The 27,039-nt window shown below is 39.6% G+C and overlaps 1 protein-coding gene across 1 annotated transcript in view; it reads right to left on the reverse strand.

Moving 5' to 3' along the window:
- Positions 1 to 8,863, reverse strand: part of LOC135220174 (uncharacterized) — an 89,827-nt gene extending 80,964 nt beyond the window's left edge. Inside the window, exon 1 of the mRNA XM_064257463.1 lies at positions 8,731 to 8,863. The gene's annotated coding sequence lies outside the window, so the exon portion shown is untranslated. The remainder of the gene's footprint in view (positions 1 to 8,730) is intronic.
- Positions 8,864 to 27,039: the final 18,176 nt, after the last annotated feature.

Raw genomic sequence — 27,039 nt, forward strand, 5'->3', positions numbered from 1 at the left:
TGGCTGTTCTGGTTTCCTGAGAAGTTGCCAATCCCCTCTTGTCGCTCTGATATCCTGAGCTGATGGTCAATGGGATTAATCCTTGAGGTAAGGGTGTGGCCACCAAAAGTCTGTTGGGCAGGAAACCTAATCTCCAGGTCAGCAGGGTCAATCTTAGCTTCTTTTAATATCAAAGTTCGGCTTATGGGGTCTTCTGAGGTAAAACCTTTGTTTCCTTCTATTACTTTTAATCTCTCTGATGAGTGCACCTTCTACTACCCTCCTGTGACTAATTTTGTTGCTTTTGTATATAAGCCTACTGTTTTTGAAATCCATCCTATGGTCATTTTTCTCAACAATGCCTAGCTATAGCACTCCCCTGAGAGTTAAGTTGTACTGCCCTTCTATGTTTTTGGACTCTCGTCCTTATTCCCCTACCTGATTCCCCCACATCTCTGTCTTCACAATTGTTGCAATTGATTAAGTAATACCCCCGCTACATCATCTGTATTACTGTCTTCTCCTTCCAGTTTATTTTTACATACTTTGTTTTTTACGGTATTATCAAAGGTATATACAAATTTATATTTACTTTCTTTCATTTTTGAAGTGATTTGTTTCATTTTAGGCATAAAAGGGAGGGCAACTATTTCTTGTTTTCTTTATTCCATGTACTCTCTACATTTGCTCTGTAAAAAATTTTTCTATCTTTGTTAAGTGCCCTTTTTCTGAACCATTCCGGGTATGCTAATGCAAGATAGAACAAGAAATAAATTACATCGGTAAAAGCTTCGATGCATTAGCATACCCCGGAATGGTTAAGAAAAAGGGGCACTCAACAAAGCTACAAGAGGGATTGGCAACTCTCAAGGAAACCCAACCAGAATAGCCATCACATAAATGACAGCTCAGCGAGAAGAAGTTCCAGAGGACTGCTGGGCCTTGACCCAGGCTAACATCCCAAACATCTCTTGAAAATGGGCCACAGATAGGGCCTGAAAGTACTCGAGTGCGTGGTAAAAACTAATGTTAAATACTAGAAGTAAACAAGTTACAAAGTGATTTTGTGGGTTTCTTTTTCAATCTTCAGAAGAAAACTGAAAGAAGTTTTTTGTTTGTTCATCTACACCAATGTCTTTTCAGTTATAGATTTAAGCATTTGTTCACCTTCAGTCCACTTGGACTTCAACTGGGTGTAGATGACTTTTGCACGGAAGTGATCACTTTCCATACATTTAAAGTATGCTGGAAACATACCCTCTGAATCTCCTATAAAGTGGAAGGAAAACGAAGCAGATTGGAGAAGTATGAAGGAAGCTTTCAATTACAGCCGGAAGTAGAGTCATTTGAGTCACACTTAGATGCGTATGATTACTGGACCTCAACTATATTGGAAAATGCTGAGAAATATATCCCAAAAACAAAGGGTAAACCAAGCAGGCCTGCAGTTCCCTGGTGGGACCAAACCTGTGGCAGACTGCGAAGAATAGTGAGAAAATGCTATAGATAATTCAAGGCAAAACCCTCAGGAACAACTAAAACTACATACCGACGGGCCTTAGCCAAACAAAGAAAATATATTAGAAAAGCTAAAAAGGAATCTTGGCTCCACTATATTAATGGTATCAATTCTAAAACGCCAGAAAGATTAGTATGGAAAAAGATTAAAAAGCTACGTGGGAAATTTGTTCCATCACCTGCTCCTACTCTAAAAATCAACAATGTCCTTATTTCAAATCCAGCTGATGTTGCAGAAAAATTTGGTGAGCATTTTGCTGACATATCAAGCTCCAAAAATTACACGCCACAGTTCAGTAAGATTCGAAATGCCAAGGTGTCAATAAGATTTAACTCTCAAAACAATGAAGCATATAATACTAAGTTTTCACTAAAGGAACTACAAGAGGCTCTCTCATCTTGTGAGTCTACAGCCCCTGGTGCAGATAACATAACTTACAACATGATTAAACATCTTCCAGAACATGCTAAAATATATCTAATGAAAATACTCAATAAGATCTGGGAAACAGGCATCATTCCCACATCTTGGAAGATAGCCATAGTAGTTCCAGTCATAAAGCCAAACAAAGATCCATATCAGCCCACTAGTTACAGACCAATTTCACTAACAAGCTGTGTCTGTAAATTATTTGAGAAAATGGTGAACTCTCGTCTAATGTGGCATTTAGAGAAAAGCAGATTGTTATCTTCTGTTCAGTTCTACTTCAGGAAAAATCGTTCAGCCTTGGACCCTTTACTGAGATTATCAAATCAGATTCAGCAGGGATTTTCCAATCAATGCCAAACATTGGGGTATTTTTTGATCTGGAGAAGGCCTATGATACAACATGGCGATTTGGCATTGTTAAACGGCTCAATGAAATGGGAATCAGGGGCAATATGTTAAACTTTATCAACTCCTTTTTAAGGGACCGATATATTAGAGTGAGAGTTGGGAATAAGTTTTCTTCTTGTTATGAGACGGAAGAAGGCGTCCCACAAGGCAGCGTATTGAGTGTTACCTACTTTGTCATTGCTATTGATATTGTGAAATCTGTTTCCGCTCCAGTTCGGGCTTCACTGTTTGTGGATGACTTTGCCATCTAAGTCACCACATACGACGCTGTATCAGCTTGTAACTACCTGCAAAAGACAATAAATGTCATCAGTAAATGGGCTGATGAACATGGTTTCCGATTTTCTTCATCTAAAACTGTGGCCGTTCGTTTCACCAGATGTATCCGCAATGAAACTATCCCTAATTTGAAACTGAAGGATTGTCTTATTCCATACAAAAAAGAAGTAAAGTTTTTGGGCGTGATATTTGACAGCAAGCTAACGTGGCGTAGTCACATTGACTCTCTAAAAACAAAGGTTAAAAAATCCCTCAATATTTTAAAGGTGGTATCGGGATTCGACTGGGGAGCTGATAAGAAAAGTTTACTGAAGTTGGATTCCTTATGTAAATCAAAACTGGACTATGGCTGTCAGGTATATTCATCTGCCTGCAAGTCCAGGTTAAAGGAATTGGACATAGTACATAATATGGGATTAAGAATATGTACAGGTGCTTTCAGGACATCTCCCGTTGAGAGTATCTGCATTGACTCTCATGAACTTCCTTTATATCTGCGAAGAGAAGAGCTTGGGTTGCGGTACACCATGCGACTAAAAAGCTCTCGAGAGAACCCCACACGAAAAATTTTAGAGGAGTGTGACTAGAAAATTTGGTGAAAAATCTTCCAAACCTTTTCAAATAAGACCGTTGGAATGTTTAAATGACATGGTAATTCAGCGCCAAAAAGTTGAAGAAGTAAAACCATCCTCTGCTCCCGGTGACCGGTAGGTATATTCCACTGGGGAAAATTCCACTACGGTAAGTTCGGTAACTTCTACTATAGCTAAATTCAACTGCAGTAAATTCCACTACGGTAAAATCCACTAAAGAGTCTCTCTCTCTCTCTCTCTCTCTCCGCTTAAACTTAAAAATCTTTCTCTTTGATATATATGTAATGGGGGGATTCCCCCCCCCCATTATTCATTAGGTAAGCGTGTGACACGAAACGGAAGGCAAACCTACACAAAGCATTACACACAGCCTCTCTCTCTCTCTCTCTCTCGGCAATCCCTCTCTCTCTCTCTCTCTCTCTCTCGGCAATCCCTCTCTCTCTCTCCACCTCTTTCTCTCCATTCTAACAGGTAATGAAAATGAGAGAGTTGCGTCATAACATTAACGTTTATTAACAACGAATAAATAATGGATAATCAAGTCTTACAGACTAACTCAAAAAACCCCGAATAGTACACTGTCTGATAGTAATCATTAGTCACCAAAAAAGTCTACACCCATCTGGGAACTCTTTGTCCCTCTCCTCCAGAATCGTCTGTTTCAAAGATACAATACACATCCCGGTAAGTACACATAAGTTTAGCAACAAAATCTAAAGATCAGATATTCTTAAAAATGTCAAACAGACAACAAGCCAGTCTTCGGCTAAAACACTTCAACACTCACCCAAGCAGCCGGAACACCTAAACACAGTTAATAAAAACTCCCGGCGAACGCCACGGCATCTTGCCTGTGTCTCCAAGATCCTCTGTCAAAATCCTCCCATTGATTTGGGAGTGAAACTATTAAAGGGAAGAGGCACACACGCACATACGAACACACAGTTCGTTAGCGCCTCGCAACACTAGTTGCATCCAGTTTCACAAAGGCACTTCGAGAAGAGTTCATAAACTGTCGTGCATTGACTTGTCGAACTAAGCATTTTTATCTCACGCCATCCCCAGAATACTCATTCATCAGCTACTCTCAGGTCGTTACCTCTGCACTGTTCTCCACATTCCATAGGTCAAAGGGAACACATGGACAATATATTATTAATCAAAACCCCTAGGCCTTACATATACAAATAACTAATAAATTGTTTCAACCTCGTACGTATATAATTAAACTAATAAGTAGTTATTTCAAAATACGTAAACAACTTGTTAGAGTTGCGTAAACTATTTAATTGTTATTTTATGTTTTGTTACTCCACTAAATAATTTTAGCTACAGAAAAATTTCCTTATCAGTATATTTTTGAACTTCGAAGCCCTCAGTCATGGCAGCTTTCATAACTTCAGAGAAGAACAAACGCAAGCTTTGCGACGAAGAAAATTACATATATGAAAAGAATGGAGTTAACAACAGTAAAACCAAAATATATTGGCGATGTGAGCGTTTTTATGATGGTTGCAAAGCTAGACTGCATACAACTTTCAACTACGTACAGTATACCAGAAGTTATTCATTCTAACGGCTCCCATAATCATCCAGCAAACAGCGCCCACGTTAAAGCCCGAAATGCAGTTAATTCTATGAAATCGGATGTAATGAGAATGTGCACAGTATCTTCACGGGAAGTCATTTCTACGACTCTACAAAATCTCGATGAGGAAGCACAATCATTCTTGCCAACGCTTCCTGGACTTTCACGCAACATCCGTAACTGGAGACAGCAAACTTTAGGAATCCCAGTATGTAGGTCGGCCTTTGAAATTCCACATGAATTTAAGTACTTGAAAAATGGATCCTTGTTTTTTATTTTTGACAGTGGCACAGAAGACCCAGACAGAATATTAGTGTTTTCCTCTGAAAATGGTTTAGATGATCTACAAAACTCGGAAAATTGGGCCTGTGACGGGACGTTTAGGGTGTGTCTACAATTGTGGTGTCAGCTTTTAACAATACATATCATCGGAGGGTCAAGTGTGCCAAGACTCTTTGCCCTACTTCCAGACAAAAAAGAAGTCTCTTATCATCATGTTTTGTCTACTCTGCTGAATTTAAGGCCAAATTGTCGACCGGTTACCTGCCTATTGGACTTTGAACAAGCCCTCCATAATGTATTTGCATCAGTATTCCCTGATGTAAAAACAGTTGGGTGTGTATTTCATCTGGGACAGTCTGTTTGGCGCAAAATATGTGTACTGGGTGAAAGTAGGAGATATAACACGGATTCACGTTTTCAGCTTAAAATTAAGTGCTTTTGCGCATTAGCATTTTTACCTATTGATGACGCTGTCGAGGGCTTTGCGATTTTAATTGATGACGATAGCATTCCTTCTGACTTTATCTCTTATTTTGAAAATTCATACATTGGCATGTTACGAGGACGTGGTCATCGTCAACGAAGAGAAACTCCTAAGTTTCCTATCCATATGTGGAATGTGCGTCAACGAGTTTTAAATGACTTGCCAAGAGCAAATAATTCGGTAGAATGATTCCATAATGCCTTGCGGTCATCAATTACTTCAACACATCCTATTTTGTGGAAGCTATGCAAAGGTCCTAAGCCAGACTAAAATTGCTCATGTACGACAGGGGGACTCTACAACCAAAAAAAAATCCTATCAAATTATCGATGCAAGACTTGAGAGAATTTACCTAGTGGAACTTACCGTAGTGGAATTTTCCCTAGTGGAATATACCTAGAACCCTGTTCCCCCATGGCTTATTCCCAAGATTTCCTTATGCTCTAAGAAAATAGACGAAAAACAAGTCTGAGGAAGACATAAAAGCTAATTTTCTGGAGCATGACAGTAAACATGATGGGCAAGTGAAGATCTACACTGATGGATCAAAGTCTGATAGTGGAGTTGGGTGTCCAGTTGTGCATGGGAATGAAATCTATGAGGCAAAATTGCCTGAGTCGGCTTCCATATTCACTGCAGAGTTGTCAGCTATAGTTAAAGCTTTAGAAATTATTCAGAACTCGAATAAGAAAATTTTTTTAATATATAGTGACTCAAAAAGTGCATTAGATTCATTAAAGCAGCTGTATACAATTCATCCTCTGGTATAAAAAGGCCAGGAGCGGCTCTTTTGGATTTCGTGTCGCAGGAAATCAGTATGTTTTGCAGGATCCCAGCTCATGTCGGAATTCGCGGGAATGAGGAGGCAGACAGATGTGCAAAGGAAGCGGCTGTGAGTAATTTGTATCAGATAACAAAAGTGCCACATGTAGATATGAAGAGATCCATCAAGTCGTACATCTTGAGGAAATGGCAAGAGAGATGGTCCTCCCCTCTCTTAGCCAACAATAAGAAATATAAGCAGATAAGGAAAAGCATAGAAAAATGGCCCCTTCTCTTCAAAAAGAGAGGAGAACAGAAATTGTTTTGGGGCGACTTCGTATTGGTCCCACTCGGATAACCCATAAATTTATTTTAGAAGGTGGCAGTGCACCAGTGTGTGTTAGGTGTGATGCTACCTTATCAGTGGAGCACATCCTGGTGCATTGTACAAATTATAGAGAACAGAGGCAGAGATTCCACCTTGATGGAAAATCTCTTGCCGATATTCTAGATGACAAAGCAGATATTTCTGCACTAATGAGTTTTTAAAAATGTATAAGGATTTTTTATGAAGTTTAAGAGGTGGGTAATTTTAACTTATTGATTTCATTTTATTTTATATAGATTTTATTTTTTATTGTTTTGTTCATAGTCATTATCTTAAGTACCTAATCATTATTTAAAAATTTTATTTGCTGTTTTTAATTAAGGTTAAATGGTATTGAATGGATGTATACATGTGTGTTTTTTTCTTTTTTGTGACTTCAGCTGTGGGATTCTTTAGTTGCAGTGTAAGTGGTTTTGAGTGAGAGTGAATGGTTTTGGTTTAGTTGATATGTGATGTGAGATCGTCTTGGTCTTGGTTGTTGTGTCGTTCGGTGTTCTTAATTGCAATTTTAATTGGTCATTTGTGTGAGAGATTTTAATTGATTCACGTATTCATTCATTTAATCCATTTCATTAAATCATATAATACTGCAGCGTTGAATGACCTTTGCCGGTCCCAGTGCTTGGGCTATGCCCTAAATTCCATGATCAATCAATCAATCTTAACATTACTTACAAAATCTGACTTAGTGTCTGGTTTTCCATCAAGAACATACAAACAATTTTGTCGCCTTCCAGTACCCAAAACTGGACCTCTAACAAAACAATCATCAGCACCAACAAATTTACAAACTTTCGACATAAACAGGACATTAATACCACAATTAGTACATTGACTCAAAGGCAACAAAGTAGTACACAAACCAGGAACATAGAGAACATGACACCTTATCAACTGAATTATTTGATGATTACTATATCACCTTTACCAGCAACTCTTAATCTTCCATTATCAACATCAACACCCTGATCAAATTCAAAGTATATTTAAATTTAAAAGAGATTTCTTGTCCAGTGACATGTCCTTCAGCACCCGAATCTATCACTATTGTACTATCCGTTAGTTGTGCAGACAAAGCACACACAAAATTTAGCTTTAGAGTAAACCTCTTACCACCACCAACACTTTTCTTGTCAGATTTCTTCTCATCAGCAGGTGCCTCATATTCCTTCGGCTTAGGACACTCCTTGATGGGAAACCCCTTTTCATGGCAGTGCCAACAACTCATATTGGATGTGTCCTTCTGTTGCTTGTTATCATTACCCTTCTTGCCAGGAGACATCTTGTTGGTAAAGAAAGCAGCACAGCCACCACTCTCAGTACAAATGACATCTCTAAGCTATCATCCAGCAGTTTGGTGATGACAGTATCTAAAATCATATCCTTTTCCCCAGCACTCTGAGTTATGACTAAACTTATATATTCACTAGGCAATTCTTGGAATATCATGACTATTAGGTATTTGTCCTTAAATTCTTCCAGGCTTTCCATTTCTTGCCCAGAGATGTGATGTGTGCAGTGGCGGCTCGTGGCTATCATTCATAGGGGTGCTGTTGCATAATTTTTGAAAAATTCCTTGATATTAACTGCATAAACACATACACATTATATACACACATATATAACATACTATAAACAAATATAGATATATATATATATATATATAGATATATAATATATATAATAATATATAATAAATATTATAATTTATATATTAAATTACTCACAGTTCTTACGTATAAAAAGGCTTAATCACGAGTAAAATAAAATAACATAGGCCTATATAAAACCAAATCACTAAAGAGCACCCAGCTAGAACACAGACACAAGCATTACACACACACTCGCGCCCCTCCCTCACCCCCCCCCCCCCCTCACAATTTGTCTCCTCTCTCTCTCTCTCTCTCTCTCTCTCTCTCTCTCTCTCTCTCTCTCGTCGAGGAAGAAAGCTACTATTTTGAATTTTAGTATTTTAACATATCATTGGCATTAATGTGGTTATCATTTTTTCCCACTTACTACAACTCGCCACTGCGTTGATTATTCTGCATTACATTACATATCATCATCACAGTCACTAATTTGATCACTATCACTAATAGTACACATTGATTAAGTTTAGACGAATCTCAAAACACACCTTCCCCTTCCAACAGCTAGACTAACATTGCTCGAGATGGCGGTGCTCCCCTCGCCTGTATGCGCTGGCTGGCCACCGCAGTATCACCCTGCTAGCAAATTTAGAACTGTTGAGCACCTGCTGTTCCACATATTGTTTCAATTCATTTGCTTTTCTTATTTACAAAAACAAGAGAATAGCAATAATTTTTTAAGGATTATTGATAGGCTACTCTATACTTAATTTCTCATATTCACGTATATATTCATAATTTTGTTCATATATGTGAAATCTCTACGGGGTGCTGCAGTTCCACAGTACCTACTGACGAGCCGCCACTGGATGTGTGCAATATAACCCTCCATATTACCAAAGTCCTGAAACCTTGCTTGGCTCATGGCTCGAACCAGATATACGTGCTGCCAATGGCCTTTGGTTTCAAACTTGATTTTCGGAGCATCCCATCCCTCTTTAGCTGCTTTTGCACTGTTCATGTACTGATAATTTCGAGGGTCTACCCTATGCCATATGTCAGCAAGAGCTTCTTTGCGGCTCTCTTTCCCATCTGTCATTTGGTCCCTTGCAAGCCAGCCAAAATCCCTGTCTTCTTAAATAATTAGTCATGGAGAAACACCAATTCTTGTAATCTTCTCGCTCTTTCAGCTCCGTGATTCCGAAACCGTATGGCCCCGAGTCGAGTTCACCCATCTTGAATCACAGAGTCCAATAGTACCTTTAATCTCTTGTCAAAATCAGTTTCTGTTCTTCTCAATTAGTTTCTGGGCCCATAACCTATGATAATATTGGGCTAATTGACTAATTAGATATTCAGTTTCCAAGGAAATGCGGCGGATCGATGAAACACATCTTCCTAAGGTGAGCATTTATTCAGGACTAACAGACGCAAAGGGGTTTACAATGTGAACTCCGTTACAATGTTAACTCCGTATTTGAAAAAAAAAAAAAAAGCAAAAGAATGTCGCAGATTACAGTACTACTACCAACAACGCTATTTACACTAGTCTGATAAGAGTTGTTGCAAGCATCAATAACTTTTGGCATTTTAAAAACAAGCCAATGGTGTTAAGTGTACATTCAGCTTTTCTGTTTTTCATTTATGGGACTGGCTTAAATGTTAGGATTTCCTGGCAGAGGTACAGTAGACACAGCATGCTCGTACACATTGCAGTTCCGTAAGCTTATGCCTAAATTTACATTCCCTTAGGGAGTAAATTGCACCACATACTCTACCTCTCTTCACATTCTCATTCTTGTGTCATACTTTCCACCCTCTCATAACAATTGTTTCATACTGCAGCTCTGAGGTTTTCCTCCTGTTACACCTATAAAACCTTTTTATTCTGTTTCTCCTTTGGCACTAAATAACTTCATAGGTCCAAGAGCTTGGCCTTTGGTCTAAATTTAATATTCCATTCCATTTCTAAGTTTGAATTTATGGAGGAAAAACCATGTTCCAGGGTTGGCCATTTTAACCAAATGGTTTAAACCAAATGGCTTGAACCATGGTTTAAACCAGTAAAAAACCATGGTTTTTTTGGTTTTTATATTTTGTTTAGGTTTTTAATGGTGTTTTAATTTTTCTTTGCTTATTTTATTTCATTTACGTCTACATGCTTCCTCCACAACTTTTTTGAGATAAGAAATGACTGATGTTTCAAACAAGTAGCCTTTATCAAAAGAATATGCTTTAGCTTTCATCTTAAGTATAACTGGCAAGAATTCTGAACATTCCTCTTCTGCTAAAGACAATGCCTTACATTTTTCATCTTCTGGCATGCTCTCTACATCCTTTTGGAAATGGGGATCCAGTAAGTATGTTTGTCTGTTCGTTCGTATGGTGTTTTTACGTTGCACGGAACCAGCAGTCATTCAGCAACTGGACCAACGGCTCTACGCAACTTCCGAACCACGGCGAGAGTGAACTTCCATCACTAGAAATACACATCTCTGACCCCTCAGTGGAATGGCCGAGAATCGAACTCGCGGCTACCGAGATGGCAGGCAAAGACCATACCAACCACGCTACTGAGGCGCATCCAGTAAGTAAGCAAGATGATAAACTGTAATTGCTTGATCATATCTTTTCTTGGCTTTCTCCACTTCTTTTTCAGGAAGTATCTGTTAGAGTTCAAAAATAAAGATTTGTCCAAATCCTCACTGCTTGGCCTATTTCACACTTGTCACTTTGTAGATCAGAAAGGGCAATAGATACAGGTTTAAGTCGGTTGGCTAAATCTTGGGCGTTGCTTTTAATGCTCATGTTCATATACGAGTTCCGCCTCATCTCAACAGGCCTAATCGGCTTTTTACAACCTGCTTCCTTGTATCTCGCTACAGGAACATGGGTATTCCTTACATAATTTATAATTTATATCATATGGGATTTCACATTTGGTTCATCTAAATCATGAGCTAATAAGTTAACAATGTGTGAAGAACATCCATGCGATGCAATGCTACAGCCAAACTCCTTCTTAAGTTGCTTCCTGTTACAAAACTACACACACTTTCGTCAAACACTCGAGACGCTTCCATTAATATTTTGGTAGCAAGACTTGTTAGATATGTTACATCATGCATTTAACCAGATGTATCAAGAGTTTCAATCAAGACACTTTCTGAATTTTCATCAGTAACTGACGCACACACACCTGGCTCATTATTACAGCCATCTAAACCCATTGAAACAATCTGGCCTTTCAAAAGAAGACTCTCTTTAGCAATCTCTTTATCATATACTTCATTCAAAATTGATCCACCCACTTGTTTCCTTGTAGGTAATTTATATCCTGGACGTATTATTTCAACAAATTTTAGAAACTAAGGGTTCTCTACTGTTCTAAAGCTACTATTTGTTGCATATAAATATCTAGCTAGCTGCTTATCAAAACTGTGTTTCTTTTTCACTTGTCTTTATAAAATATCTGTCTAGTTGAATGTTTCTTTCCATTTTTCCTTTTAGTTTTATTTCTTCCTTCGATTCAGCTGATCTTTTCAAATTTTTATCAGACTTGTAAGAATGTCTCATACTAGAGCTATCAATAGTAGTTTATTTACTGTTACAAGGGGCACAGGAACTTCTAGTTATGCCTAACTGAGAGACTGATCAATAACTTGAATCTGATGGTCCAAGATTACTGAGGCATTCGATTTCTTGCTCTTCGGGCTCATCAGCATCTAAAATTATCATGTTGATAGGTCTATGCTATACTGGTAATCAATATTACAAGGTTTGATTAAAATTTAACATGAAAAGGCTATATGTATATCATTTACAAAATTATGTAGGATTTGAAATTTATTTGGCCTACAAAATATTTCATCTTTTAATAACTTTATTATCATACCTATCAGCCTAAATTTTGGTGAAAACATCTTTATTAGGGGTGTGCTTTAGCAAAAAAAAAAAAAATAAAATATATAAAAAATATAAATTCAGATGAAATTGTTCAATCAGACCACTTACTGTAGTATATGGCAGGCCTTAAAACATACCCCACTAACCTGACCTGTCCTATAGCTTATGTAATAGTTTCTCTATTAAAACTTTAAGTTTCTGTCAAGTGAGAAATTCAGCCAATGTAACTAGGCCTTATTTCCTGAGGATTTAGTGTTACAAAATCAGAGTTTGGCCAAGGTCAAAATTCTTTCATCATATTATTAGCCTACGCTACTGTGAACTAAAGTATCTAACCTACTTGACATTACTGAATTACAATGGGTGACAGTAGGTCCTTCAGTGTCAATTTCAGTTTACTAGTCTAGCCAATTTCAGTTTCCTGGTTTAGCCTAAGTAACAAAAATTACCCCCTAAATCATATCGATTACCAACTTCTTTTTATAACATCACCAGTTTCCAAGGCAGAGCAGTTACTGTAATGAGTCTTCATTCTGGTTATCTGCCCTTCCATTGCATTTTGGCAATTTTTACAAATAGCTCTATACCCTTTTCTGTTTCCACCCATTTTTTTTTTTTTTTCATAAAATTTCCAAATGTAATCTGCTTTTCTACCTGTCATATTTGTCAGTTTACTATAAAATGTTGATTAGGCTAATGTTTCCCAGGACTGACCACATGCACTTTAATGGAAAACCAGTTAGTGATAGCACCATAACTCTGTAACAGTAACATGGTATTTTGGTAGTGCTCTTACAGTCGCCAACTAGACATATGATCATATAATAATATTAATCTGACATCTAACTGTGTTATTTATTTACTTTGTTTATAGATGTAATAAATAAAAGCCATTTTTGGATATAGAAAGTCAAGAGTTATTAACCCTTAAACACCTAGCCAGTATTTCAGAAATCGTCTACCATATGCTGGCGGGGTTCGGGAGTGAGCGAGGAAGCAGAAAAAGTTTTTTTTTTTTTTTCAAAAAATCACAGCACGCTTAGCTTTTAAGATTGAGTTCTTTTTGGCTCCTTTTTTGTCACTGCCTGAAGTTTAGTATGCAACCATCAGAATTGAAAAAAAAATATCATTATCATATATAAATATTGGAATATATGAATGCGAAAAAAAAAAATTCATATATAATTGTATACAAATCGTGCTGTGAGCAAAACAGTTAATGTTAATGAGCTCATTTTTATTTCGTTGTATTTTACACTAATTTGCGATCATTTTGGTATATAACAAATTGTAAAACAATCAAAGCAACACAGAGAAAATATTAGCACAAAATGATGCATAAATTCATAATGCGAGGACGTAAAAAATAAGTTTATTTAAAAAATTCACCATACATCGAAATAATGTGCTAGAGAATTCCTGTTTGTTGCAAAATAAAGGTCATTGATTGAATACTACTAGACTGTAAGTGTTTTTATCTTACAATTGCATTTTTCGACCATTTCGGTCGAGTTAAAGTTGACCAAATGTAGAATTTTTTCTATTTATCATCATTTATATGCAAATATTTCAAAAATGATAAAAGCTATGACCATGAGTTATTTTTTGTTGTATTCAACATGAGATTGCACACATTTTCATACATAAAACTCTATGTAACGGCTAATATAAAATGGTGCAAATATTACGACAATGTGACTCAAGCATTTCGGAGATTTGCGGCCGAGATACCGGGCACAGAGGGAAGGAAAAAGTTTTTTTCAAAAATTCACCATAAATTGAAATATTGTGCTAGACACTTCCCATTTGTTGCAAATTAAAGGTAAGTGATTGAATACTACTAGACTGTAAGAGTTTTAGCTTACAATTGCGATTTTTTGAACATTTCGGTAGAGTTAAAATTGACCAAATGTCGAAATTTTTTTACTTATCGTGATTTATATGCAACTTTTTCAAAAATGATAAAAACTACAACCATGAGTTATTTTTTGTTGTATTCAACATGAGATTGCACACATTTTCATACATAAAACTCTATGTAACGGCTAATATAAAACGGTGCAAATATTACGACAAAGTGACTCAAACATTTCGGAGATTTGCGGCCGAGATACCGGGCACAGAGGGAAGGAAAAAGTTTATCAAAAATTCACCATAAATCGAAATATTGTGCTAGAGACTTCCCGTTTGTTGCAAAATGAAGATAAATGACTGGATATTACTATACTGTAAGAGTTTTAACTAACAATTTCGTTTTTCGACCATTTCGGTCGAGTTAAAGTTGACCGAATGTCGAATTTTTTCTATTTATCCTGATTTATATGCAAAATTTTCAAAAATGATAATAACTACAAACATGAGTTATTTTTTTGTATTCTACATGAAATTGCGCAAATTTTCATATATAGAACTCTATGTAACAGCTAATATAAAATGGTGCAAATATTACGACAAAGTTACTCAAATATTTCATTGATTTGCAGCCAAGATACTGCACCCAGAGGGAAGGAAAAAGTTTTTTTTTCAAAAATTCACCATAAATCAAAATATTGTGCTACAGACTTCCCATTTGTTGAAAAATGAAGGTAAATGATTGAATATTACTAGACTGTAAATGTTTTAGCTTACAATTGCGTTATTTTACCATTTCCGTCGAGTCAAAGTTGACCGAATATCGAATTTTTTCTATTTATCGTGATTTATATGCAAATTTTTCAAAAATGATAAAAGCTATGACCATGAGTTATTTTTTATTATATTCTAAATGAATTTGCACCCATTTTCATATATAAAACTCTATGTAACAGCTATATAAAACGGTGCAAATATTACGACAGTGTGACTCAAGCATTTCGGAGATTTGCGGCAGATACCGTGAGCGAAGGGAAGGAAAAAGTTTTTTCAAAAATTCATCATAAATTGAAATATAGTGCTAGAGACTTCACATTTGTTGAAAAATGAAGGTAAATGATTGAATATTACTACAATATAAGATTTTTAGCTTACAATTGCGTTTTTCAACCATTTTGGTCGAGTTAAAGTTGACCAAATGTCGAATTATTTCTATTTATCGTGATTTATATGCAACTTTTTCAAAAACGATAAAGCTATGACCATGAGTTATTTTTTGTTTTATTCTACATGAAATTGCGCAAATTTTCATATATAAAACTCTACATAACTGCTAATATAAAATGGTGCAAATATTACGACAAAGTGACTCGAACATTTGGGAGATTTGCGGCCGAGATACCGAGCGAGGAGGGAAGGAAAAAAGTTTTTCAAAAATTCACCATAAATCGAAATATTGTGCTAGAGACTTCCCGTTTGTTGCAAAATGAAGATAAATGACTGAATATTACTAGTCTGTAAGAGTTTTAGCTTACAATTGGGTTTTTCGAACATTTCGGTCGAGTCAAAGTTGGGCGAATGTCGAATTTTTTCTATTTATCGTGATTTATATGCAAAATTTTAAAAAATGATAAAAGCTACAACCATGAGTTATTTTATATTGTATTCTACATGAAATTATGCATATTTTCATATATAGAACTCTATGTAACAGCTAATATAAAATGGTGCAAATATTATGACAAAGTGACTCAAACATTTTGGTGATAAAACGGTGCAAATATTACGACAATGTGACTCAAGCATTTCAGAGATTTGCGGCAGAGATACCGCGCGCGGAGGGAAGGAAAAAGTTTTTTCAAAAATTCACCATAATTCGAAATATTGTGCTAGAGACTTCCAGCTTGTTGAAAAATTAAGGTAATTGATTGAATATTACTATATTGTAAGAGTTTCACCTTACAATTGCGTTTTTCGACCATTTCTGTCGAGTCAATGTTGACCAAAAGTTAAATTTTTTCTATTTATCGTGATTTATATGCAACTTTTTAAAAAATGATAAAAGCTACAACCATGAGTTATTTTTTGTTTTATTCCACATGAAATTGTGCACATTTTAATATATAAAACTCTATGTAACGGCTAATATAAAATGGTGCAAATATTACGACAAAGTGACAAACATTTCAGAGATTTGCAGCCGAGATACCAGGCGAGGAGGGAAGAAAAAAGTTTTGTTCAAAAATTCACCATAAACCGAAATATTGTGCTAGAGACTTCCAGTTTGTTGAAAAATGAAGGTAAATGATTGAATATTACTAGATTGTAAGAGTTTTAGCTTACAATTGCGTTTTTCTACCATTTCGGTCGAGATAAATTTCACTGAATTTCGAATTTTTTCTATTTATCGTGATTTATATGCAAATGTTTCGAAAAGATGCAATTAAAGCTACGGACCAATGAACTTTTTTTTTTTTTTTTTTGTATTCTACATGAAATTGTGCGCATTTTCATATATAAAACTTTAATTAATGGCTAATTACCAACAGTAAAAATATTATGACAATGTGACTCAAGCATTTCGGAGATTTGCGGGAGAGATACCGCGCGAGGAGGGAAGGAAAAATTTTTTTCAAAAATTCATCATAAATTGAAATATAGTTCTAGAGACTTCCAATTTGTTGCATATTGAAGGTAAGTGATTGAATATTACTAGACTGTAAGAGTTTTAGCTTACAATTGCGTTTTTCAACCATTTCGGTCGAGTCAAAGTTGACCAAATGTTGAATTTTTTCTATTTATCGTGATTTATATGCAACTTATTAAAAAATGATAAAAGCTATGACCATGAGTTATTTTTTTATGTATTCTACATAAAATTGCGCAAATTTTCATATATAAAACTCTATATAGCGGCTAATATAAAACGCTGCAAATATTACGACAATGTGACTCAAATATTTCATTGATTTGCAGTCAAGATACCGCCCCCGGAAGGAAGGAAAAATCAAAATATTGTGCTACAGACTTCCCATTTGTTGAAAAATGAAGGTAAATGATTGAATATTACTAGACTAAGAGTTTTAGCTTACAATTGCGTTTTTCGACCATTTCAGTAGAGTCAAAGTTGACTGAATGTCAAATTTTTTCTATTTATCATGATTTATATGCAAATTTTTCAAAAATGATAAAAGCTACGACCATGACTTATTTTTTGTTGTATTCTACATGAAATTGCACACATTTTCATACATAAAACTCTATGTAACGGCTAATATAAAATGGTGCAAATATTACGCCAATGTGACTCAAGCATTTCGGAAATTTGCGGGACTTTTTCAAAAATGATAAAAGCTAAGACCATGAATTATTTTTTTTTTGTATTTTACATGAAATTGCACACATTTTCATATATAAAACTCTATGTAACGGCTAATATAAAACGGTGCAAATATTATGACAAAGTGACTCAAACATTTCAAGAGATTTGCAGCAGAGATACAGAGCGAGGAGGGAAGGAAAAAGTTTTTTTCAAAAATTCACCATAAACTGAAATATTCTGCTAAAGACTTCCCGTTTGTTGAAAAATGAAGGTAAATGACTGAATATTATCAGACTGTACATTTTTAGCTTACAATTGCGTTTTTCGACCATTTCAGTCGAGTCAATTTGACCGAATGTCGAATTATCGTGATTTATTTTTTGTTGTATTCAACATGAAATTGCGCACATTTTCATATATAAAACTCTATGTAACAGTTAATATAAAACAGTGCAAATATTACGACAAAGTGACTCAAACATTTCCGAGATTTGCAGCCTAGATACCGCGCGAGGAGGGAAGGAAAAAGTTTGTCAAAAATTCACCATAATTTGAAATATTGTGCTGGAGACTTCCAATTTGTTCCAAAATGAAGGTAAATCATTGAATATCACTAGAATGTTAGATTTTTTGCTTACCCAAAAATCACAATTTGTCGTAAATTGTATTTTTCCTAACTATACAAACCTGAGGACCTTAACATAAGGAATTACTTACGGAGTAGCTGGAATTATGGCCGTTGAATCTTGAACAAGGGGGTTAGGCAGTAACTACCGTGGGGCAGGCTAGCCTGCCCGGATGTAAACACTCCACTTTGCCTTTCATCCCAGGTTCAGATTGAGGGGTGGCATGAGGCGGGCATACATATATGTAAAGGACCTCAGGTTTGTATAGTTAGAAAAAATACAATTTACAACAAATTGTGATTTGTTTTGACATGTAATACAAGCCCTCAGTCCTTTACATAAGGAATACTCACTGATTGGTAGGAGGAATCTGAGTGAGCCTCTAGAACTGACTGGAGTTCTGCGCACCTAGGCTACTCCTCCTGGTCGTAAGAGCAAGGAGGAGTGCTCTGCTGCCTCTGACAACTTGATCGGAGTATAGGAGCTGCATGATCAAGAGTCAGACTTCTCGGCCTTTTCGAAATGAGTGAGGGATCGTGACTCATCCAAAAAAGGGCTGTGAAGAATATTTGGCGTCGGAAACAATAATGCAAGGTTCTGGAAAGAATTTGCATTATTGTCAGTCTCCTTCCTCCCCTTGCTTCTATGATTCTGATAAGAAACATAAAAAGGATGCTTATGTGTAAGCTTACTGCATCAATCGTCCAACCAGCCAGTGTGAGTTCGAGTCCTATCCTCTACCCGAAGGAAGAGGAGAGGAGGGACATGGCGTGGAAGGGGGAGAGCCAGTCACTCTCGCATCCTTCTTACCTCTACAACTGCACACCATGGACGAGATGCAACTTGTCCTCTTGAAGGAGCTGGGTAAGCAAACACATCTTGCAAGCATCCACCACTGGTCCAGGGAAAAGGGGTTCCAAGGACCTGTGGGCAGTCCCAAAGAGAAAGAAAGATATGGTCGCAATGACCTATCCATCTTCCTGTCCGACATATTCTTCGGTGTGGTGTCCAGTACCCGTCCACTGGTTTATCCATCTGCAGCGAAGTCTCTCACGGTCTCGTTTCCCACTGCAACGAAGTCTCTCGCGGTTTCATATCCCACTACGGCGTAGTCTCTCACCGTCTCGTTGTCTCCGCAGTGGCTAAAGACTTTTGAAGGGTTATGCCAAGAGGCCATACAAATCGTCCATCTTGTTGCCACCGATGCTGAAAGGCGAGAAGATGATTCTCTCAAGGCATGTGCCCAACAGACGAATGTCAATTGTCTTCTAGAGACAGAGGTCCCTGATGGCAAGACAGAAGTTCTCTTAGTAGTTGAATCTAAACTAAAGAGAAACAATACTATGTGCCGTTGAAGACGAAGGTAATAGGTGAATGCAGACCTATGTCTTCACAGCTGAATCGAGAGAAGTTAACTCTCAAGATTCTGAACGTAGAAAAGTCCTGTCAATGACACCAACACGTGAAGACGGCTTAATCCCTGTTGTTTTACAGAGGACTGAAAACGCTAAACCGCTACTTCATTGCTGCTCGGTGAGAAGTCGGAGTTGCAATGAAAGCGGAGCGCTTTTCAGTAATGAAAACACCAGGATTGTACTGCTTGAAGAACCACTTCCCATGGACTGGATCAGGGAAGACATCTATATACTTGGAAGTAGAGCTGGCAGGGCGGGGAACAGGCGATGTCTTCCGTTATACATCTACAATTAGGGGTGGACAAGGAACAATTGCACACCTACAAATACGAGATATATTTAGAAGACAAACTCAGATGTCTGAAGAAATCATTCTGCGTCATCGCAGCGGCAGGTGCGATGCAGTGGGAGACTAGGCTACAGACTTCTAATACTGTGCAGTAAACAGAAAGATGATAAGTCTAGTGAGATATCTCTGTCTGAAAATTCTCGCAACGGCAAAGGCGATGCAGTAGAGATGGTCATACACATATGTGAGAATTCCCACCAACCAGAGACCTAAGTCTGTGATTGTGGGGTAGAGATTTGGTTCAGTAGTCAATCATCGCAGAGGAGAGAGACAATATCCGACCGTACTATCTCGGAGAGCCAGCTGGTACTGGGCTGCGGCAGGCAGCCTGTACACCACTAGCTCTTGCTTACTCATCATCCTGAGTTATCAGGTAATCCATTCCAAGAAGGAATGCGTTCGGCTAGAACCATCAAGCACAAAAAATACGCTCGAGCATTTGCATTTTAACCGAAACAGATTTCGGTGAATGCAAACGCAGTGGTGTTGTTGTTGTAACAATACCACAAGTATCTCAAAATCGAAACTGGTAACTCCTGGGAGGTTGCAGGGCAGTCCCGAGTTGCAGTTCAATTAAGACAATACTATTCGTCTTGGTCACAACCAGTAGAGTTAACTACGGTATGTGCCTACACCTCGGACAATTCAACTGATAACAGAAGCATGTTGCGAGGGTAATATACATAGTATACTTGTAGGTTCCTGTACATAGACCTCCAGCCTAAATTCTCTTTCATTCGAGGAACAAGAATAAGGACTGAAAGCCAACCCCTTCATTCTCTAAAGAAGAGAGCGAAGGTGAAGTTTTCCCAAAGGAAGACTTCTACAGTGAACAGGATGCCGAAGACGATAGTTGAAGCCGAACTGGATGTTCCCACCCGTTCTTCTCTATCCCGGGTTGGCCGCCTACTGAGGCAACGGACCATCAGGTCCATCCAGGCTGAGCCCCTCCCAAGATATTCTTCCTTCAGCAGCAGTACTTCCTTTGAACGCTAGAAATTCCAGTGATTCAAGCATTCAGCGAGATTCCCAATTATCGTAGTAACAATTTTCTGGGATTCTTGTCTCGCCTACTCTGGACCGTGGTTTCACCCAAGTGTTTGCAGATCGTAGAAGACCAGAACACTCAGAGAGTGCTAGAAACTCTGAAGAATTCTAAGCGCTCGGCAAAACCCCCTAAATTTGTCAGACGATCATCGGATGGTGGTCCTCCCGATTCCCCTAGAAATCAAGGAAAGGGCAAGATCCTTCCTCAACAACGGGGACTTAGGTCCGGTAGGACCCGAAGGTTCCCCCAGGAACGCAGTCCCTGACGCAAAGTCCTATGGAGAACGCTCTGCAGGATCCCTCCCTTTCCTGTCGCAGCTATAGGGAGAGAGGGATTGGGGGAGGAAGATACGAAAACGTTACCATCTGGAGAAAACGTTTTCCCGAGGAGGGTTACGAAACTCGTACTGTAGGCTAAACGTCTGCCGACACCGTGACCATCGTCTGGGTGGGGCTGAGCGTGCACCTGACAGGAGAGAGCCGATACCGTCCTCCGACACGTCCCAGTCCCCATCGAGGTCGAAACCTCTCAAGAGGATCGGAGGGGGAGCCCAACCCGGTCTCTGTGTGCGTGGTCCAGCCGAACTGTCACATGAACAGCGATGATGGTCACTCCGAGAGTCTGGGAAGCGTCATCGTCCTCGCCAGCCCCCACGATTTCCTCCAACCACTTGAGCAAGGATATGTTGGTCCCAAGACTGAACCAGGCTTGTGGCCGGACCGTAAGAAGTGCATTCATCACGATCACTCCTGTTCGCCTCATTCCTCCCGGTGTAGCCTGAGGAGGTTGAAGGGACAGGTGAGGGAGACCTGACGCTCCTACCCTGCCTACTAGCAGACCCAGTAGGCTGGGAGGACTGCAGGCGATCACCAACCCCTGGTGGCGATCGAGCTGCAGGTCTGGACCAGCGGTCTTCTTGCAGGGAAGTGCTGGACCAAGGACGGAGCGTCAGTCTCTTGCGTCAGGAGAGCTGCTACGACGCTCCTCCCCTGCCTACCAGCAGAACCGGTAGGCTGGGAGGACTGCAGGCGATCACCAACCACGGTGGTGGTCAAACTGCAGGTCTGGACCAGCGGTCTCCTTCCGGAGAAGCATTGGACCGAGGATGGTAGCGTTGGTCTCGTGCGTCAAGGGAGCTGCTACCAGTCGTGCAAGCCGTCCGTTCTTGGTGGGAGCGACGGTCAGGTGACTGGTAGTGTCCACCAACGCGGTGAGAGTGAGCACCGTCCTCTTGACGTGCCCAGGCGAGGCTGAACCAGGTCCAGGTGAGGTTGGACCAGGTCTAGGCGAGGTTGAACCAGGTCCAGGCGAGGCTGAACCAAGTCCACGCGAGGCTGGACCAGGTCCAGATGAGGTTGGGCCATGTCCAGGTGAGGTTGGGCCAGGTCCAGGCGAGGCTGGACCCGGTGGCAAGGAAGGGACCTCTTCCCAGCCTCGCTACGTGAACGGCCTGGTGGGAACGTCACGTCAACCATGGGTACCGGAGAGCGATCACCGGTCTGGCGAGAGTCACCAGAGCAACTCTTGACCATCCTTCCGCTCCATGCCTGGGTCCTGACACACTAAGCGTACTCAGCAGTCTGGACCTTGGCTGCTCGCCCTTAGGTGACCGTACACTCAGTGATGCTCGCAAGCAAGCGGCCAAGACGGTTCCCGGTCCGTAGGTGGAACCTCTAGAACCGGGAACAGAGGTAACAGCCCTTACGGTCCCCGTCTTCTTCTTCCTTGCGGAAGGAGAGACAGTCCCTGTTCCCGGAGGAACTGGAGGACCAGCGGAAGACCCACCTGTCTCACCGGAGCGAGACAGACCCTTAGAAGTCTCTGTGCGAGACTCCTTGGGGAGGGGGGGGAGGCCACCTTCTTCTTCCTCGGCAGGGGCCTTGGAATTCGAAGGGGAAGAAGCAGTAGAAGTCGACAATGACACCTTCCTCTTCTTCCTGGACTTTCTCTTCGCCAGTTCCCTCAGGACAACCGACAGGTCCTCCATCCAGGACGGAGTTGGGGCAGTTGCGGTAGCAACACGGCCCAACTGCACCTGTCCGGAGGGACCTGCGGGAGTAGCAGTGGAGAGAACACTTCCTCGAGGAGGGTTACGAAACTCTTACCTGGCAGATGAAGCCTCTGCCACCCCCGAGACTGGTCGGTCGCACGAACGCCACCGTCGTCTGAGTGGGGCTGAGCGTGCACCTGACAGGCGACAGCCGATACCGTCCTCTGACTCTTCCAAGTCCTCATTGAGGCCGAAACCTCTCTGAAAGAAAGAAACTAATTAAAAGAGAGCTGGATGGCCCGCCTCCACCGGTCTCTGCGTGCATGGACCCACGGGAACGTCACGTCAACCCTAGGTACCGGACGATCTCTGCGAGAGCGATCGCCGGTCTGGCAAGAGTCACCTGAGCGACTCCTACCATCTTCCGCTCCGTGCCTGGGTCCTGACACGGTGAGCGTACTCAGCAGTCTGGACCTTGGCTGCACGGTCACCCATAGGTGCCCGTACACTTGGTAACGCTCACAAGCGGGCAGCCAAGACGGTTCCCGGTCTGGAGGTGGAAGAGGAGATACCAGCGGTGGCCGGTACCTCCATGGTCCCCGTCTGCTTCCTCCCTGAGGAAGGAGAGATGGGCCCCGTTCCAGGAGGAACGGGAGGACCAGCGGAATACTCACCTGTCTCACCGGAGCAAGACAGACCCTTAGAAGTCCCGTGACGAGACTTCTTAGGGGGGGAGACTATCTTCTCTTCTATGGCAAAGCCTTAAAAGTTGAAGGGGAGGAGGCATGAAGATATGATGATCTCGAAGAGGAGGATGACGACACTTGACAAGATCTCTTCCTCTTCGATTCCTGCGAATTCTGCCAGACTTCTACCATCAGGAGTAGATAAACCTCACAGGGCAGCGCGACAGCTTCGTCCAGTGACATAACTCCAGGGTAGTAGTGGTAATGAATATGATTATCAGCAGGGGATGAGTACACATACTCAAGGATCGGTACACAACATGCAATGAGTCATACAATTCCAAGGTTAGGATAACCAATACGAAGAGCATCCGACCAATACTGCTGAAAACACAATCACCACTAGTCTGTAAAATAAAGAAAAATTATTACAGTAATGAGGATACTCCTCACGCATCCAAGGGCACCCATCCTTCTACCTTCTTCTGATAGTAAGTGAAAGGAAGAAGAAGAGAAATTACCATAACAAAACAAGGACAAACCTTTGAAGTTCCCTCGGTAATTCTCAAGCGTAAGCGTAATTTCCGGATGAATACATGTCCCGTTACAGGATCAATATCACTTACGTTAAATACATGTCTCATCCTCACGTTAAATACATATCTAGTCCTCATGCAGGTCGGAGCCAGTGTTAAAGGACGAAAGAATGTAAATAATATGTTGGCATACCTTAGCCGCCGACTCTTAATACAAGTAGAGGGTCGGTTACAAAGGTTATCAAAAAAGTGAGTTTGTATATTAATTGAAAAACAAGGACAAAGCTTTGTTTAGTATTGATATCAAACACCGTATATGCATAATTATTTAAAACACAAAAAATAAACCAAAAGGATCCCACCGGGAAAAAAGATCAACGACCAGTCAGCCGGAGCTCACAAACACACTTCTTCATCGGAAGACAGCTGAAAGCAAAGTGAAGTGTTTACATCCAGGGAGGTTAGCCTGCCCCACGGTAGTTACTACCTAACCACCTTGTTCAAGATTCAACGGCCGTAATTCCAGCTACACCGTAAGTACATTCCTTATGTTAAAGGACTGAGGGTTTGTATTACGTGTCGGAACAAACACAATTGTAAGCTCAAACCGTTACATTCTCGTAACATTCAATCATTTACCTTCATTTTGCAACAACAGGAAGTCTCTAGCACAATATTTTGATTTATGGTAAATTTTTGAAAAAAACTGTAACTCGGCTGAAAATTTCAGAATTTCTTCAGTCACCTTGTCGTAATTTTTGCACCATTTTCTATTAGACGTTACATAAAGTGTTATACATGAAAATGTGTGCAATTTCATGCAGAATACAACAAAAAATAACTCATGGTTGTAGCTTTCATCAATTTTGAAATATTTTCATATAAATCACAGTAAGTGCCAAAATTAAAACCTACGGTCAACTTTGACTCTACCGAAATGGTCGTAAAATGCAATTGTAAGCTAAAAATCTTACATTCTAGTAACATTCAAGCATTTACCTTCATTTGGCAACAAACGGGAAGTCTCTAGCACAATATTTTGATTTATGGTGAATTTAAAAAAAAAAAAACTTTTTCCTTACCTCCGCGCATGGTAACTCGCCTGAAAATCTCAGAATTTGTTTATTTACCTTGTCGTAATTTTTGCACCATTTTCTATTAGGCATTACATAAAGTGTTATACATGAAAATGTGCAAAATTTTATGTAGAATACAACAAAAAATAACTCATGGTTGTAGCTTTTATCAGTTTTGAAATATTTTCATATATCAAGATAAATAGAAAAAATTTGACCTTCGGTCAACTTTAACTCAACAGAAATGGTCAAAAACTGCAGTTGTAAGCTAAAACACTTACAGTCTAGTAATATTCAATCAATTACCTTCATTTTGCAACAAACGGGAAGTCTCTAGCACAATATTTTGATTTACGGTGAATTTTTTAAAAAAAGTTTTTACATCCACACATTACGAATTCATGCATCATTTTGTGATAATATTTTCTCTTAGTTGCTTTGATAGTTTTACAATTTGTTATATATAAAAATCATCACAATCTAGTGTACAATACAACGAAAAAAAACAAACTCATTAGCTTTAACTATTTTGCTCACAGCGTGATTTGTATATAATTATATATGATTTTTTTTTTTTGCACTGTCATATATTCCAATATTTAAATATGATAATTATATTTTTTTTCATTTCTGATGCTTGCATACTAAACTTCAGGCAATGACAAAAAAGGAGCCAAAAATGAACTTTTAATCTTAAAAAATAAGCGTGCTGTGATTTTTTTTTCCGCTTCAGCGCTAACTCCCAAACGCCGCCAGCATACGACAGACACTTTGGTAAATAGTGGCTTGGCGTTTAAGGGTTAACCTTTGCCCAGAATGTCGTTCCTGGACTGTGCCGCTTTGGAAGTGTTTCTAAAATAAGAGGGAGTGCCGTAGGATGTCTACTTGTCCTTCTTGGGAAGGATTCACGCCTCCCTGAGTGGACAATGCTGCTTTCCCTTCTTCCAGAATTTTTCCCTCAGCTACATCTTCCATTGATGCCCTGTTACCTTTCTTTTCTTCCATTGATTCACTTTTGGAAGTATCAGGAGTTGCGCAGAGTGATCTTGGGTATAACGTTGCCCCCTCTCTCACGGGAGGTAATCTCCCACCCGGGAAAGAGCAGGCAACTCCATCTTACTCTTTTGCTTTAGATACAAATTCGCATAAGATGGCGGCTGTTTGTGCTTCCCTAGGCCTTCGGAGTACCCTCTCCTTGGAAGGCCTATTGCCACATTTCATGGCTGCTCGCCTTCCCCATCCGGCTCCTCCGGCAGTCTCCCCTCCTCCTGGTCTCCACTACTTTGGTTCTCATGTGCTGCCACCAAGCAGGACACCATCAACAAGTATGACACATCCTGATTCGCGCTTCATCTCACCTTCAGTGAGGCCATCGACTCAGGCTGCCAGTCCAAATGCTGTGACGTCACTCCCAGCAGCCCTCTCTACATGTGATGCCAGCTTCGGTGACATCACTCCCCCCGCCTGTTGCCATGATGTCACTCCCAGCTTATGATATCATTGTAGTCGATTGTCAACCCATCGGAGGCATTCTTTCAGGTTGAAAGATTGGACTCTGTTTTTTGTGAGAGTTATCATGGAGTTTCTAGCAAGAAGCATCATAGATCGAGAGCTCCTTCCCCTTCTCCATTGCCCTCTTCTCCTGGTTCTCTCTCTGTCCCTTCCCAAATGTCACACATCCTTTGGGTGTCCTTTCAATGTATTCTTCAGTGGCTTTCACCAACCACTTTTGGATTTCGGTGATTCCTGGCACTTTTTCTTAAGTCTACTTATTGATTCCTTTACTTTTTAACTTCACTGTTGAGTGGGGACTGAATGCAATTATGGCATGATTAGTAAAAGGTTTACCAAAAAGCATTTTTCCTAAATAAGGGGAGACCCAGAGAAAAACAAGTTATTGCCACTGTCCTCTTTAACTCATTGCTTTTTTG

This window comes from Macrobrachium nipponense, chromosome 1, assembly GCF_015104395.2.
Source record: "Macrobrachium nipponense isolate FS-2020 chromosome 1, ASM1510439v2, whole genome shotgun sequence".
NCBI classification, from domain to species: domain Eukaryota; kingdom Metazoa; phylum Arthropoda; class Malacostraca; order Decapoda; family Palaemonidae; genus Macrobrachium; species Macrobrachium nipponense.